We start from the raw sequence: 18,860 nt of genomic DNA, 5'->3' as shown, positions 1-18,860 counted from the left end.
TCACCTTAGGAAGGAAAGCCATATGGACAGATGAGACAATATTTTGTCAGTTGTATGGTAGATGAACTAAAGGCAGGAGACCAGGTTCAACTTACTTTGCCTAGACCAGAGGAAAAAAACATGTGCCTGGGGTCTGAACTGAGGCAATAAAACAAGAGATGGAAATGAGCATAAAGATTCAAAGAATGCTTTGGGGGGTTAAATTTGGCAGAACTTAGATGAAGAAGAGTGAGCAAAGGAGATCCAGTGGGAAGAGAGGATGAGAAAATAACCAGAAAGTAATGTTTTCATGGATAGGTTCCATTAAGAAGAAGAATGCAAAAGATAACACAACAGGTAGGAAAGCACAGGGTGAAGGGTGAAGGCTTCAGTGGCAGAGGGAATATGTTTACAGGCATCACTCCTCTGTGATTTTTGAAAGTTAGTTTCCTCCAGTAACTACACACTAACTTCTAACTTCCAATTTTCATCTCTTTTCACCAGTTATTACGTATGAGCCGTGAGCCTTGCATTTGACTTATTATTTAATTGCCAATTTGAATCCTGGCCAAACATATCCCCATTTCAAATTAACATAGACAAACACATTCACTTACAAGGCAACCTCTTCTCCCATGTATAACCCAAGACCGCACCTCACAGAGACTCTCACTGGATAAACTAAAGCTAGTCTGAATAATTACTGTAACAAGTTTTACTAAAGACTCCCACCACTATCATATAATATTTTAACAGCTGAGGAATATGTAATAACACAAACCTAATGCAACATTGCACAGTGACAAAGTTCTCATTTAACTTACAATGATAACAAATTGCCACATCTGATTAATATTACCATTCCATTAAAGAACCCATTATAGTGTTAGAACAGAAAGTCAAATGGTTTCTATTTTATATTGAGATTTCAATCCTGGCCAAAAAAAAAAAAAAATTAAAAGGAAGGCATTCACAAGTTCATGTTGAATATAGCTCCATTTAACCATTACAAAGTTCATGGAGAGTACAGGAAGTGAACTACTTATTGCTTACATTGAAAGGAACACTCCATGTACTCAGCCCCTTCCCAGTTAGATGTCTCAGCAGCAGAGAAAAGGAAATAAAGCAGATATTTCTAATACTAATTAGCTCGCGCTATATAAACACTTTATACTGAGAAAGGGCTTTGTTGTTTGAATTTAGGGACATTAATCTATGGTCCTTATTAAGGGGATAACTTTTGGCAAATACCATTGTTTGATTTGTCCTTTCAATATGAATTCTCCTGTGCTCGGCTTCATGACTCTAGTTTATGCACCACTCTCATTGAGTATTTTTATACTACATATGTAAAGTCTGATGAAACTATCATTAATATCCAGTTCTTAAAACATGGTGAGCCCTTGGAATTTCAGCCAATGACTCAGAAAGTGAAGGTACTCTCCTCATGTTGCTTGACAGGCTTATCTTCCAGTGAAAAGGGGGGAAATGTCGATTAGTCTGACCTATAAAATAGCAAATTGTATAGCACTAAAGTATTCAGGAAGGGAAAAGATAGATTTTTCAGGGCAGGAGAAATCACTTTTTTTCCTTCCACAAAAAGTTGTAGCAACATTATGATAAATTCACATTTATTTATAAACTGTTGATACAACATGTTTCTCTCACAGTATTAGACATCTCTGGAGATAGTTGTTCAAGCTTATATAAGACTAATTTCAACTAATGTTCTTATCAAAATCTAAGCCAATGTCTTTATAAACTTGATCCTAAAATCTGTGAGCTCTGGGCAGCTCTTGTCTAAGTTTCGTGACTCTCAGATTCCAGGTCAAGTTAGAAAAGTTGACATGAACAAGCCTCTTTGTGTTGCCTTCATTTCTGGCAAGAATTTAGGAGGGGAAAAAAGAGCAGGGTAAGATTAGAGTCCCTTTGAACCCCAATATAATCCAGGACTCTGGTTGAGTGAAAGTGGCTTCGGGTGATGATGTCATTTACACATCAATGTCTGTCTCTCCTGTTATCAATATTCTACAGGGACTGTTTCTGTTAGAACTTCAAACAGTCTTTATGGCTTGCAAGTGCGTGTGAGCTATCAACAGCCAGTTTCCTTATTTGTCCTTGACTCCCTTGGCTCTTTTTCTTTTCTTGACTCTTGCATTAACACAGACTTGAGCTCACTCAGTAGCTTCGTTCTAATAATGCTAGCACACTCTGCTGTACGCTAATACAATCACAGCATGCTCAGGGCTCTCTGACATTATTCTGCATCTCAACATAGCTGTCTGTCCCAGTCAACTCATTTGGAGCTGATATTCATTCTTCCTTCAGCCTTGGCATTATTTTGATACTATTTCACAACATAATTTGTTAGTGTCAGATATGTAAATGAACAAGTCACTTCAGTCTTTTTGACCACCCTATTTATTTTATCTTCTTAATGAGATATATTACCAATTAACTGACTTTCATTTTTAAATCTTTTTTCCTCTTATTTTTAAACCCTCACCACACCCATCCCATTTAAGTATTCATTAGAAGAATGCCAAAGATGGTTCGGGTGCTTTAAAATAAAATTTTTTCTTAATAATATTTTTTTAAAACCTGAAAATTTTTAAGTAATAAATAGTAATGTCTTAGACTTTACCTACTTATTGACAAATCTTTGTTGTGAAAAAATCATGAGAGTTATTTATTGAGACTATCCATTAGATTTTTCAGAAATTTCATCAATGAATATTGTGAAATAACTAAAATGAAGAATGCATATCTTTCATTTAAAATCAACATAAACCATTAATACATAGATCTGTATTTATATAGATTGTACGAAAAAAAGTGAGAATAAAATAGATAAGATGCTTTGAGAGATGGTAGGTCAATGGAACCATCACTGCATTTCTGAGGTACTTTTCCTAGACCCCAAATCACCAGTCTTATTATAATAGGGATCAAGGTCTATGTTTAAAGATCTTGTAATAGGACAGACTGATATAAAGCTCTCAGTATTAAGGTAAGCCTGTGTAGAACAAGACTAGATATGTTTCATATTGAATGTTTTTAAAGAAGGGGCTTCAATGAATAAGTCTTAAATCTTAAAGTATTTATTTTGAATATGTAAAGTATATGTATCAAATATTAATATATAAAAATAATAAATAGTGGCATTGTTGCTGAGCCAGCTAATGAGGGACTCTGTTCTGAATCTGGCCATGCCAGGTGGCACCAATATGAATAGGAAACAAAGATGTTTCATTTCCTCCTCCGAGAAAATCAGTAAGCCCATCTGTAGGCTTTCTTGTCTCTAATAAATGTTAGTGCCAGTTTCTCACTTTTCCTGTTAGCAAAACATACAGCATTAAAGAATCCCTTCTGTTTGGAAGTACTGAGAACAAGTATAGCACAATTATGTCATTTACCAGCAAAACCTCAGAATTTCAGCATAAATATTGATAAAGTTAAAGATGCTAAAATGGTTGATGTCAAGTTACTTATAATCAAAAGAGGCAAACAAGGACAGAAATACACCAACTTAATCAGAACTATCTGAGATAATGTACATACAGAGGCCTCACACGATCCCTTGCACAAAATCCGACTAACCCTTTCTCTCCACCGTCTGAAACAGCCCTCAAAGACACCTGAAACCAAGAAGGCATGGAGTAGCCTATGTTTCTTCCAAACTTGGTGACATTAAATAGCTTTTGTATTAACAACAACAACAAAAAAAAGCATCTGCAAACCTGTAGCCTTGAATTTAAGCCTTCACATCACATTAAACAAATGAAGTATGATCTGAGTGAGAGCTAGAAATATCTCAGGCACAAGACAGAATATAATTTACTTCCCTATAAAATCATTATAAACTTAAGTGCCATGATTTACTGCTCATCTATAAACCTGAATTCAAAATGGATATATTCTTCAAAGAATAACAACAATGTTGAAGTAGTTCAGGGAAAATGTCACCTACTAAAATAAGAGGATGGTGGGAGCACAGATGGGAGACAAAGTTGAATAGGAAGTTAGCTAGTTCCTAAAATCTGCAATGGCACTTTCCGTGAACAGAATACATTTTGATAAGAATCTTGGCCCCAGGCAAATTGAACCATGAAAAATCAGCTCCCTGAGTGTTCCTGTCAGAGGCCCGTGATGGAGGGATCCCTGTAAATTCTTAATCTGCTTTTTTTTCAGGGCAGGACAATATAGCTCTGCTAAAGGGAAAGTCGCGCTGCTGACCCTCCACAGTAGGCAACCCAGAAACCAATCAAGTTGAGCTGGCAGGGAGTGGATTCCAACTGAACTCTGCAGTGAGGTCTTTTCTCCCCCACTGCCGGTACCATGCAGAAGGGAAGATTCCTAGGACTTGTGGCTTAATTTCTCTGGCTACCGCACTAATCGCACGCATCCCATAATGACTGTCGTTCTTTCTTCCTCCAGACTGTCATTCTTCTGTCTGGTAGCTCCATCCCACAGGCAGACAGTGTCTACACAAAGGCTGAGCTAGTGAGCCAGCCACCTGAGGGACTCCGTGCCTCCATCACACTCCCCCATGCCTTGTTTCTTTTTTTTTTCTTTTTTCCCCTTCACTTGTCACCCCACCCATCCTCCTTCCTAAAGAATATTTAATTTGCATTCTTTCCCAGCTAAAGCAGAGTTAAAGGGCATTGCTTCATTAAATGAGACGCCTGTGCAGAAAAGCCTCAGCAATCTGTGAACCAAGTCTGGGTTCCTATAGAAATAACAGCCAATTTCCCAGATACAGCCAGGGTACCACAAAGAGATGCCCTAAACTGCCTCGAGTGGTGTCAGAACTGGCATGGCCCTGCCTTCAGCATTTTAACAAGTGTGGCCGGTAACTCTCACCATACACTAGGCACTGGAATGCCTTCTCCATTGATTTATGGGTTTTCAATAGTCACGATTGAGGTTGTTGAGAGATTTCTACTCAAGCTAGCCAAGAAGTTATAATAATATGTGTGACTATCAAACTGAACAGGAGTGGGGCTTGTACCTTGTACAACAAACCTAGTTTGCCTTCTTGTGGGTTGTGAGCATCCTTCTTAGTCTGTGTAAGTCCATGAAGAGTCTAACAAAAGAATATTCGAAAGGCTCTGGCTCGGAGAGCCATATAGCTCTTTCAGCTTTGTTGCTGGGTGTCTTGCAGGGACCCTGGGGTAGGCATGCTAGCCACGATATAAAAGGTTGATTGGTTTCCAGTCCTGGAGCATCTGGAGGCATTGTGGGGACAGTTTATGGTAACCCTGGAGGTGCAAAGCACTTCATGCCATGCTGAGGTGACCCCATCGGTAAAGTGTTAATTGGCTCTGAAGGGAGCCTCATCTGGTCAATCCAGATGGAGGTGCAGATTTATCTTCCTAGATTGAAAACACCACAAAAATGCCAAGCCACCTTCTGAGAAGAATGGGGTTGATGCTAGGCAATAACAGATTGTCAATAGAACGAAAGGTTAAAGAGCAATCAAATGACTCGTACTCTCCATTTACTATAATGAACCAAGTGGGAGTGTTTTCAGAGCATAAAAGCCATTCAATTTATCTGTTTTGTTTAATTTTGAAAAATATTTTATATGTCAATGTCAATTGATTATTGAGTAAAATACACTCAATAATTATAAATAAGTCAGAAGGAAAAATGATGTATGCAGACAGTTTAATTCACAGTAGGCACCTCCTGTATACTTTGTCAATAATCTAGAGCTCTCTTACAATAGCATATACCTCAAGAGTACTTATTAAAGTGCATTAACTCTGGTTTCCCCTAAAACTAAGCCTAGGAATTAAGGACCAGTTGTTTCTCAATTTTAAATATGGCTATTTTATTGTTAAATATCTAACTCCCCAGGTGTGGGGATTATAAGACACTTATACAGCATCATGAATGTAGAGTGATGACAACAAAGCTTGGTACGTGGCATCTGCTCACTATATGGAAGCCACCATCTTCATGCTTGACAAGGAATGAGAAAATGTGAAGATTACAGTATACATCCTCCTTTATGGAGAACACCTTGCTTCAGCTCACTGTGGTCCAAAGATGATTTATAACTATTACTTATCCCTTATCAGTCACTGTGCTATATGTTTTATGCAGGTTTATGAAATCTCTAGCCTCAGGACCACCCTACAGAGTAGCTATTATTAATCCAATTCAGCTACCTAAATCTCTAACATCTTTAAAAGGAGAGAAAATATCATAATATATATCAAATACTGATATCTTTAAATAATTTATTATTCTGGACTACAGAATAACATTACTCGTGACTCTCTGCTCATACAAGTACATGTCCATTTTTACATTTTAACACCAGACTGAAGACAGGGGAAAAGAGCCAGACGTGTAATCTTTACTTAGGTGACTTGTGAACAATACTGACAATAGAACAGGCTACACTCAGCCCTTGGAGACAGATGGGATCAGCTACCGCAGAGAGAATAGAGACAAGTTGGGACACAAAACCTCAACTATTTCTTTGACCCCTTTGATGTTCTCTGCACTCCAGCTTCGATTTACACAATGAAAGGGCTGGTACAATCATGGCTATTACTGCTGCTTCAATATGCTTTAGGCGAGCTGCTGAGGAAATTTTCCTCACCTTGGCTATTCCACTCAACAAAAATAGTTTGGAAAAGGCTATAGCATAAAAGATTATATAAAAGCTCAACCAGTATGCTGGGCTCATCACAGAGGTTTAATTATTTGGTGTCATGGTTGTTCATGTGAAGAAAAATTAACTATGTTTGTTTGTTTGATATATTTTCTCACCAGACAGCCTCAAAAACAGTTTAATGACTAAGGAATGGGACCATGAAAGGCTGCATTTTCTAAAACCTATTTTTCCCTCATCCTTAAACATAGAAAGTCATTTTAAAAAACAGGCTTGTTTGTTTCTTTTTCTCCAGAATTAAAGCATCTCTTCATTTAGCTAAGCATTTCTGGAGAAAAAAAGTATTTATTATCTAGGTGAATTTTCTACATAACTGAAGATTACCCCTGTTAAAGCCAAATGGTTTTAAAAATCAGTTTTGGTCAACATTTTCCTAAAACCTCCATCTAAATAATTGAATCTTTTAAAATTAACTTCTTAAGTAAGAACAAGATAATGTTCATATATAATAAGTAATGTTCCTTGAAAAGGTTTTCTAAATTTAGGCTGTATAAATTAATCTCATTCTCCCAATGAAACAATAAGCCAGTTTTATGTCCTTAGCCAAAGGCCTGTTGTTGATTGAAGCAGAATCATAAACATTATATTTCACGATCTCTCTGATCAATCCATGAAGATTCACATAAATTAAAAAAAAACACACACAAATTTAGTATGTTACTGACATCATAATGTGCGACAGTATAATTAATAGTCAACATTTACTGAATTCATTTCTTAATTTTTTTCTGTAAAAAGAGGACATGAGGTAAAGCAACAGCTTCATTCAGAACAGCTTTCTGGAGGTTTCATAGCAATCACTGAGGAGAGTTTTACCAGGAACATGGGACTAGTTACAGCATTTATTAAAACAAACTCAGGAACACATAGTGTGTTGCCTTTTAAAATTCTCATTGCATATTTCTCTTTGTCAAGCATAGACATTTAACATAAAATAATTTTTCCACTTTGAAATAAATTTCTAATTGAAAATGTCATTTTCATCAATATAAACAGCTTTCCCTTGTGTCTTTATGAAAGTGGGTACTGCATTTGAAAAAATATATGTCTATTCAATTTTATATTGTTTCATTACCCATTATTGAATTGTCTTCTATAGGCAACTCAAAAACATATGACATTCAATTTAACCGTAAGTCCACAAAATCAAATATCTTTGCCTCTTAGTTAAGCACTTTTGTACAGCTAATTAAAAAACTATTGAATTAGCCCTAGCCATTTGGCTCAGTGGATGGAGCGTCAAACCTGCGGGTTCAATTCCGGTCAAGGGCACGTACCTTGGTTGCAGGCTCAATCCCCAGCCCTGGTTGGGCACATGCGGGAGGCAAGCAGTAGATGTGTCTCTCACATTGATGTTTCTCTCGCTCTCTCTGTCTCTCCCCGTCCCTTTCAATCTCTCTCTCTCTCTAAAAAAAAAAAAAAAAAAAAAAAAAATATCCTTGGGTGAGGGTTAAAAAAACAAACAACTATTGAATTATTATGCATAGCCCAGCCAGACCAGCAACATTATGAGAGATATTAAGAGTAAATAAGAGATAGTTTTACAGGTTTTGTTTGTTCTTTGACATTCCTGTTCACATCTTTGAAAAGTCACATTTTGTGATATTGGTGGTCTAATTTTGAAGATGATTCCTAACGAAACTAAGGTAAATGCCTTAAATACCTAAGAATACTCACAGAGACTATCAAGAATCAAGAAGGAAATAGACCAATTAACTTAAAGCTAGTTTTGCTAGAATCCTTGACAAACCAAGTGCCCAGCTGCAAAGGCCCAGTAAGTTAACCATTCAGCCACCACAGATTGTCAGGGGTTGTTTCCAGGAAGAATAACCAAGTTTTATAACCCCTTAGAGTCATGAAAATATACAGTCCTGAACTTATAATGGTTTGACTTATGACTTTTCAGTTTTACAGTGGTACAAAAGTGACACACATTCAGGAGAGAATGCACCTCAAATTTTGAATTTTGATTTTTTCCCCAGGCTAGAGATGCGTGGTAAGATACTGTTGTGATACTGGGCAGTGGCAGTGAGCAGCAGCTCCCCATCAGCCACGTGATAGTGAGAGTAAACAACTGATATTCTACAGAATCTATAGTGTACTATGTTGCTGGTGGTTTTCAGATAGTACATCCCATCATCCTATAAAATGCCCATCTTTGTCTCCTGTGTCTGATGAGAAGAGGAAGGCAATTACTCCAAAGATGCTCAATAAAATTATTCAACTATAGGCTACTAATATAAGTGTTCTGAGCATGTTTAAGGTAGACTAGGCTAGGCTAGGCTATGATGGTCAGTAGGTTAGATATATTAAATGCATTTTCAACTTGCAATGGGTTTACTGAAACATAATCTGATTGCAAGTTGAGGAGCATCTGTATTAAAATCAAAGCACTGGTTTAATGTATTGAAGATATATACTCTTAATTCCTACACAAGATTCCAGACAACCATGTATTATATTGGGGAAAAAAATATGTATTTTTGAAGATGGCACAAGGATGTGGAAAACATCTCTTTATTCTTTATCTTTGAGGAGAAAAAGCATTCTTAAACAAAGGAAAAAAATTAAACCAAAAAAGAAGTTAAAGAGAAAAAAATGCAATAGTAGCAAAAAGAGAGCATAATCAAAGTACAAAAGTTTGAGAGTGGAGCAATGTGATATTATGACAAAGATAAAAGTAATTGAATATCAACAATATTAGAGAAAAGTATAACAGAAAATTCCTAGCCTCGAGTTATGGCAAGACAGTAGTATACATGAAATTATCCTGCTAACAGAGTGGAGAAATGTAAAACAAACAAACAAACAAAACAGAAAACAGTAATATAGAAAGTGTTATAAGTATTTTACTGAGTTTTCAAGAAATAAAAGAAAATATATAGGTTGGGAGGCAAAAAAACAACAATACAAAAACAAACAAACAGGGAACTGAACACAACAGCAATGAACAATCTGTGGTTTCTGTAATACTGGTGGTAAAATGTAGGGTGAGAGGGTTAGTTTGGGAGTGGCAGTCAATATTTCTAATCCATACTTTGATTTTAAAGTCTATGTGTGAAGAGGAGAAAAGACACTGTAGCTTTCTAAGAAAGTAGTTGGAAAGCATGAATAAAGGCAGGACTCTCAAAGGGACACACCCTTGGTATAGGGTAGACCCAAAAATTCTGTCCAACACCACAGGGAGATGTTTAGGCAGATGTTTCTGTCAGAACTCTGAATGACCAAAAACAAATTAAATAAATAAAAGCTCTCCTGAGAATTCCATACCTGTCCCTATGTCAATTTAAAGTTTGAAATCTAATCTCTGCATGATCTGGCAAACCTCAAGTCAAAAAATGAATTTGAAAATTTATCTTGGTCTGATGACACCACTGAGGCACATGGTAGAATATGAAACTGCTAGAGAAGTGAGAACCATTAATTCAGGTCACCCACAATTCTCATTAACAAAGTCACAGTGAAGATGAGTTCACAATTAAGAATTGTAAAACATATAAGAAAACAATTCATTATGAGCTAGAGTCAACAGAAAAAAGCAAGAGGATTAGCAACCCAAGAACTTAAAATCAAAATAATCTACTAGATTTTTATAAAATATGTTTTTAGCAAAGATATAAAGAAATTTTAAAAGAAATACACACACACACACACACACGCATACAGAGCTGAGCAGTAGGAATAAGTGGATGTGAAAAGAACAAAGAAAACCCTAAAAAAGTAAGATATGGTCATTGAAATCCTATATAATAAAAGGCTAACATGCAAACTGTCCCCTCGACTGGGAGTTCTACCAGTGAGGAGGGCTGGCTGGCCAACCACCCATGGCCCCTCCCCCCAGCCAGCCCAGCCTGATTGGACCAGCCAGACCCTACAGGTGCACGAATTCATGCACCAGGCCTCTAGTTTGAAAATAAATACAGAGCAGACATGATTGAAAAGACACTTAATGAACTGGAAAAACTAAGTGTGAGGAAATTCCATAGAACAAAGCACAGAAAGATTAAGAGATAATAAGCACAAAGAAGACTTTAAGATATGTGGAAGATAGGAAGAAAGGATTGTTTTACTTCTGATAGGAATTACAGAAGGAGAAAAGAGATAAAGGATAGGAGAGAAAATATGCAATAAAATAATAGCTCAGTTTAAAGAAAGACCACAAGTCCTGAATAACATAAATAAAACTAAATTTCATTCAAGAAATGTTGTAGTGAAACTGCTGTCAAAAAGGAAGAGCTCTTAAAACAAGCCTGAAATAAAAGATTATGTATAAAATAATGACATTTTAACTAATAACCAATTTCTTACAGCAACAGAGAAAATGAAAGACAATGGAAAAATATCGTTATAGTACTGATATACAATATCTGTCAACCTTGACTTCTACAACCACATAATCATCATTTACTACTGAAGATGAAATTAACATATTTTCAATAAAGACTATATTTTCCATTAATCATGATCACTGAAAACTACTAAAAAATGTATTTCAGGATAAAGAGAGAATAAAAGAGTTTATATTAAAATACAAAATGATAAAAACCTAGGAAATATCTACATACACAGCAATTAAAAATAGCAAATCCTATGAAACAGATATAAGCAAAAATTGATTTTGTGAAATCCAATGGAATCAATGGAGAGAATCAGAACAGATAGCTTAACAAGTTTTCTAGATGAAAGAAAACTCACAAACATTAAGCAACTCACGAATATAAATATCCTTCTTCCTTCTCAGTAACCACCTAGAAAATATATAGAAAACTAGGAGCCCAGCGCGGGATTCAAAATCATGCAGTGCCGCCCACTCTCAAGTCACCGGTCCAGCCCTGCCTCGCTCCCCAGGCCCCCCATGGCCACTGCCAGTCCAGCCCTGCCTCACTTTCTGGCCCTTGAAGCAGCCGCGGCTGCTGCTGATCAGGCCCTCCTTTAGCGCAGAGGCAAAGGCCCCTGTCACCCCGCCCCCGACACTGCACGTGAACCTCCTCCTGTCCAGTCGACCCATTATGATGTCCCGGTTAATTAGCATATTTCTATATTTTTATATATCCTATCTAATAAAAGAGTAATATGCAAATTAATCCTCACTCCGTCACAAAGATGGTGGTGGCCACGGAGCTGGAGTGAGCAGGAGGCTTGAGTTGCCCCCGGCGATGGAGGAAGCCAAGCTTCCCGCCTGCCCTGCTGGCCCTGAGCTCCGCTCAAGGCTACAAAGTTTCAATTATAGACCCCAGATACCTGCTTCCAGCCAGCATGTCCTCCGCTCAAGGAGGGACTGGGAACCTGGGTTTCCAGGGGCAACCCAGGCTTTGTGCCAGGCCAAGGCAACAAAATTTCAATTATAGAAGTTAAATAAAACCCAGACACCTGCTTCCAGCCCACGGGCATGGCCAGCCTGAAAACGGCCCTCAGCCCTTCACCCAGGCTGGCCAGGCACCCCAGTGGGGACCCCCACCCTGAAGGGGCTGTGGCCAGCCTGAAAAGAGCCCTCAGTCCCTCACCCAGGCTGGCCATACACCCATGGGGTGAGGGTCACCACTGGGGAGCTTGACCAGCCTGCAAACACCCATCAGCCCCTCACCCAGGCTGGCCAGGCACCCCAGCGGGACCCCCACCCTGATCCAGGACACCTTTCAAGGCAAACCAGCCAGCCCCCACCCATGCACCAGGCCTCTATTCTATATAATAAAAGGGTAATATGCAAATTGACCCTAACAGCAGAAAGACTGAGAATGACTGATCACTATGACACACACTGACCACCAGGGGGCAGAGGCCCAATGCAGGAGCTGCCCTCTGGTGGTCAGTGCGCTCCCACAGGGGGAGCTCTGCTCAGCCACAAGCCAGGCTGACAGCTTCCAGTACAGCAGTGGTGGCGGGAGCCTTTCCCGCCTCCTCAGCAGCACTAAGGATGTCCGACTGTAGCTTAGGCCTGCTCCCTGCTGGCAAGTGGACATCTTCCGAGGGCTGCCGGGCTGCCAGAGGGATGTTTGACTGCCAGCTTAGGCCCGATTCCCCAGGGAGCTTTTTTGTGCACCAGGCCTCTAGTATTTATATAGATAAGATGCCAGCCCTAGCCGGTTTGCTCAGTGGACAGAGCATCGGCCTGCAGACCAAAGGGTCTCAGATTTAATTCCAGTCAAAGGTACATACCTCGGTTGCAGGCTCCTCCCTTATCTGGGCCCTGGTCTGGCTCATGCAGGAGGCAACCAAACAATGTGTTTCTCTCACATCGATGTTTCTCTCTGTCTTTCCCTCTCTCCTCCACTGTCTCTAAAAAATCAATGGAAAAAGTATCCTCAGGTGAGGATTAAAGAAAAAAGGAAAGAAAAGAAGATGCCACTCTGAAATGCAACAAAACAATAAACCATCTATAAATTAATTCAGCAAAATCCTCATGGAGAAATTTTTTTTAAATATTTTGAATGGCATAGAAGTGATTCTGAATAAATGGAGGGATATAGCAGTCATTCAGAGGTTCTGACATTTCCTAGCCCACCAGTCTAATCCTCTGCATGCTTTGCATATTTTTAAACTGATGTATAGTATTAAATTGTCTGAAAATAGTTATAATTATGGACCTCTGGTTCAACTCAGAATATCAAAAGGTGAAAAAATCTATTAAATTAATGTCTGAATGTAAACTTCAGGAAAATGGATTGAATTCTGTGTATATTTTGTCCCATTAAATCATGATCTTACTGTATGTATGTAGAGGTCTCCTCTCTTTAATTCAAACTCTCCTGAAATTCATTCATTGTGTAAGTCTACTACAAGAACAGACCACAGTCAATCACTTTTTCTCTTTTACAGAACATTTAGGTTGATAATATATATGAATTTTCCTAAATAAAGCAAAATACTGTAAGTGTGTTTTTGTACACATTTGTGAAAATTTCTCTAGGGAATTTATGTAGATTTTTTTCATTTTAAGGAAGTTGTTTGCTCTACATTCTTTGCTGACCCGACGTTAACAAGCCTATTAATTTTGTCAATCATATAAATTACTGTTTACCTCTTTACTAGTAAAATTAATAATATTTTCATGTAATTATTGACTACCCAAATTATCTCTTTTGTGAATTGTCTGCTTATAACCTTTTGCCCATTTTCAAAAGAAAATTTCAGTGAGAATTCTTTGTATAATGAAGTACTTTTTATTAAATGAAGTACTAAAATGATAAATAATGGGGAAGATTAGAGACATCATACAAATGAATTCTGCCAGGTATTTTATTTGATAGTATCTGGAGCAAGGTAAATATGGACTTAATGATATGATTAATAGGTGGAATTGCATTGAGCTGAAGGATTTTACAAAAGGTTTATGACTATTGGATTAATGTCATTCTAAAAGAAGATTGCTTAGGATTTTCTCTTTGTCCCAGTTTTGTTCAATATTTTTATCAATAACCTACAGAGAGAAATGGTGTGCATATTATTTACAGACATTATCTAAATGTGGAGTTTAATACACTGAATCATATGCATCCAACTTATTATATGAATTAAATATAGGGTGTTTGGAGATTTTTTTTTTAGGGGTGGGATATAACAAAAATGATGAATTAATTAATCCAAAAATATTTCAAAGGTTAGAAAAATTGAGTTAAATCTTTGTGAAATTAAACAATCATAAATACTTATACTTAGATTAAAAATGAGTAAAACAAAAGCTACACATAATGAGCTATACATGCCATTAGCATTTGAGATGAAAAAGACAGAGATTCTACCTCCTTGAAAGCCCTAAATGACCAAAACCCTAGTGATTCTTTTAAAAAAAACTAATGCAATCCTAGATTGTGTATATTCTGTGTGTCACTATGTTCTACCTCTAGTTATAGCCACTTGCAATATTACTGTTCCACTTTTAGTTTTTCCCATTTTTTAAAAATAGAGGAGTCAATAATTGATGTATAGAAGGGGAAAAGAAAAGCCAACTTTTTTTTCTCTGAGGAAAGTATAGAACAACTATTGCTGTTCAAGTGAAGGAGACTCAGATGGCATGTGAAAGCAGTCTTTAAATATTTAAAAGGCAATTGAACAGCAATTAAATCAGGTATGTGTGTCTCAGGAGGAGACACATTAGCTAAATATAACCAAATAATGAACCATTATCATGAGGCAAAAATTTGACTCAATATGCAGAATTCAGGTCAATTCTAGCCATATAAAAACTGAATCAGTGATTTCAAGTGGTAGTGATTTCCATATCACTGGGAAGATTGCCAAGTACTCTGTATATTGTAATGCGCATCCAAGCTAGGGTTAGAGCAGAGGTTTTGTTGGTAAATTTCAACATTAATGGTTTTTCATTTTATGACAAAGACAATTTTTTAGTTACTCATTGACTCCCCCATCTTTTTTTTCAATTGGTTAATAATTAGCAGCAAAAATTTCATAATCTGACAATTGATAGTTTTATGATCTGATTATCCTTCCATAGTCAAAATTGTTAGTAAGAAAAAAATCTTCATCTCTTAAAATATCTTCAAGAGATGAACTTCAATTCCTTAAGGTTTCTTTCAGGTTTTGTTTTAAAATACTAAGATAGTGAAATTCTAAATATTCTGAGTCATCAAATTTCTCAGTAGAAACTACTAATTAACTAACTATGGATTAGTTAGTACCATAAGTATGAGAGCTTTTGAATATTACTTTAATCAAAGAGAGAAAAATGGTTTAGAAAACTAGATATTATAACAAAGTAAAATGTAACTAATTAAGTGTGTGTAAACAAAAGAAATGTATGGAAAGTTTTATATATTTCAAGGTCATAATAAAAAAGTAGACAGAATTCAAATTGAGCAGTGGACAAAAGCTATTGGTGATAACTAATCCCAATTTAAAGTGCATTTTTAAAACTACAGTGTTACATACTTTAAACTAACATCTATAAAATGATAGAGTTTAGAATAAAATGGCAAAAATGAAAATTTATAAATAACTCATGATTTTGTATCATCATTAAACCATTATTGTTTTGGCACCTCTTACATGACAGGCACTATTTACTCACATATAAGATTTAATTAAGAAAGGAAGTCAGTAGCCCTGGCTGGTTTGGCTCAGTGGATAGAGCATCGGCCTGCGGACTGAAGGGTCTGGGGTTCAATTCTGGTCAAGGGCACGTGCCGGGGTTGCGGGCTCAATTCCCAGTGTGGGGCATTCAGGAGGCAGCCAATCAATGAGTCTCTCTCATTGATGTATCTCTCTCCCTCTCCCTTCCTCTATGAAATCAGTAAAAATATTTTAAAAAAGGAAAGGAAGTGAGTAATCAAGTCTAACAAAATATGCAATTTTCATAGGATTTATTGTAATAGCACTTTTAGTTAAATGTAGTGTTGGATATTTTAATTAAAGGAGACAACTTTATCCTGGGGATCACAATATAAATCTTCTTGATTATCATTCTTCTATGTAAGAATCATAGAAACACTTTCTGGCATGGACTTCATAACATCTAATTAATTCCTCAAAAGAAATATTTTCTCTTTTGCTGGGTTCTCATCTATGTATACAGAACCCTAGTTTAATGCACTCTTTGATACAGTTTCAAACCTCACAACATACTAGTTAAACAGAAAATCTGTATATATAAAAGGCTAAGTGTCCATCAAACCGGTAGCGATGACACGCACTGACCACCAGGGGACAGACACTCAATGCAGGAGCTGCCATGATGCACACTGGCCATTTAAAAATAAACGGCACCACAGACCTGGCGCTGACAAACCAATACTCGGCTTCCCCCAAGTGGGACACAGGCCCCACCACCACCCCAAAGCAACACCCCACCAAATCGAAGCCAACACTGCCAAAACCCCATGGCACAAAATGCAGCCCACAGCCCAGCCCAGCCCAGCCCAGAAACAGTCGCTGTGGGTGCTGGGTAATGACATCACGTATCAACGCCCAGCTTCCTCTTCCTAGTGACTAGCTTCCTTGGAGTTTCTTCAGCCCAAGAACACGACTTGCTTTATAGCCAGGTGCAAACATTTTACAGTTTAACCAAATGTCTATGAAGCATTTTCATGTGTCTCATCTCATTTGATCCTCACAGAAGTCCTGGTTCTATTCTGGTCAAGGGCACGTTCCTTGGTTGCAGGCTCATTCCCGGCCTGGGCCCTGGTTGGGGCATGTGCAGGAGGCAACCAATTGATGTGTTTTTCACACATCTATATTTCTCGCCATCTTTCCCTCTCTCTTCCACTCTCTCTAAAATCAGTGGAAAAATATCCTTGGGTGAGGAATATATATATAACATATTATGCATATAGTGTGTGACAAAAGTAGGTTTACAGTTGTAAGTACATGAAGCAGTTTATTCTTGTATTATTATTAATTATTGTATTATTTTCCATACAGAGAACAGTAAGCTTACTTTTCCCCCACATATGGCAAGGAATGATAAGAGATTATATTCTTTGCTGAGTGATGGCCAAAAACCAGTGACTGGCAGAAACATGGATACAAAAGGCTGAGTCCATTGCTATAAATTGAGACAATTCTGTCTTGTCATTAGATGATCCAAAGTAGATTTCAGCAGAACCCAAATCTTTGCCCAGTTTTCTTTCTTTCCCAGTCTTACTGTATTTTTCCTACTCCCTCACAACTTACACTTTGAAGCACTCACTAAATAAATGATGTGCTTAAGAATCTCTATCTCAGGCTCAGCTTACAGGGAAACCAACCAAAGACACTAATATAATAGAATAATAGAGGAAAGGATGTACACAATATATAAAAATGGAAAATTATAGCAGAAAGTTATCTATTAAAAATGAAACAAATATTATAGAACTGAAAAATATCTGAAATTAAAAACTCATTGAAAGTTTATAAAAACAGACTGAACAGAGAAGGAAAAAAAAAACACAACAAGTTAATGAATTGGAGACAGGACAATAGAAAATGTCCAAACTGAAGCAGAAAGAGAAACGTGAATCAAATCTCATAAAATATTATAAGAAACATGTGAGCCCTGACCAGTTTGACTCAGTGGCTAGAGTGTCGGCCTGTGGACTGAAGAGTCCCAGGTTCGATTCCGGTCAAGGGCATGTATGTTGGTTGCAGGCACATCCCCAGTAGGGGGTGTGCAGGAGGCAGCCGATCCATGTTTCTCTCTCATCGATGTTTCTAACTCTCTATCCCTCTCCCTTCCTCTCTGTAAAAAATCAATAAAATATATTTTAAAAAAAAGAAACATGTGAGACATGTTGGAGTTAGAAGGGCTTGAGAGAGTGGGCAGAAGCAATATTTAAAAGTGAAATGGCTGAGCATTTTCTAAAACTTATAAAATACATCAACCTAAGAAAGGAACCTATAGCAGTACAAATATAGCAAATGTAAGAAATAGGTACATTATAGCTAAACTATCAAAATACAAAAACAGAATGTAAACTTTAAATTAGTTAGAGATTTCACCTACAAAAGAATAACTGTAAGACTCACCACTAAGTTTTCAACAAAATCAATGGAAAGTGGGATGAAAAATTTAAAGCCCTAAAAGGAATTAAAACATGCCCATTGAAAGTATCCTTCAAAAATGAAGGCAAATACAATGTAAGACTATAAAATTTCTGAAAGAAAACACAGGAACAATATGTGTGACCCTGGATTTGATTATGAGTTTTTAAATGCAATGTTAGGTTTTGATCCATAAAAAAAAAAAGTTGTACTATCTTAAATTTTAAAACTTCTCTGTGAAAGACAGTGTTAAGAGAAAAAAGGATGAGTCAGAGATTAGAAGAAAATATTTCCAAATCACATATAACTGACTTATATCCAGAACAAAGAACTCAACAGTATGAAGACAAGCAGCCAAATTAAAAATAGGCAAGAGCGATTTGAACATCTTACCAAGAAAGTATACAGGAAGCATATAAGCATATAAAAATTGCACATTACTTATACCTAGGGAATTACAAATTCAAACAACAATGCGATACCACTGCATACCTACTAGAATGACTAAAATTCAAAACACTGACAATACCAAATGTTGGCCAAGATGGCTAGCAATGGGAACTGTCATTTGTCATTGGTTGGAATGCAACATGATAGAGCCACTTTGATAGACAATTTGGCCGTTTCTTATAAAGCTAATCGTAGTCTCACCATAATCCAGCAATGTGCTCCTCAGTATTTACCCAAAAAATTCAAAAACTTTGTCCATACATAAACC

This window comes from Myotis daubentonii, chromosome 6 (assembly GCF_963259705.1).
Source record: "Myotis daubentonii chromosome 6, mMyoDau2.1, whole genome shotgun sequence".
Classification (NCBI taxonomy): domain Eukaryota; kingdom Metazoa; phylum Chordata; class Mammalia; order Chiroptera; family Vespertilionidae; genus Myotis; species Myotis daubentonii.
Note: the sequence above shows the minus strand (reverse complement) of the source record.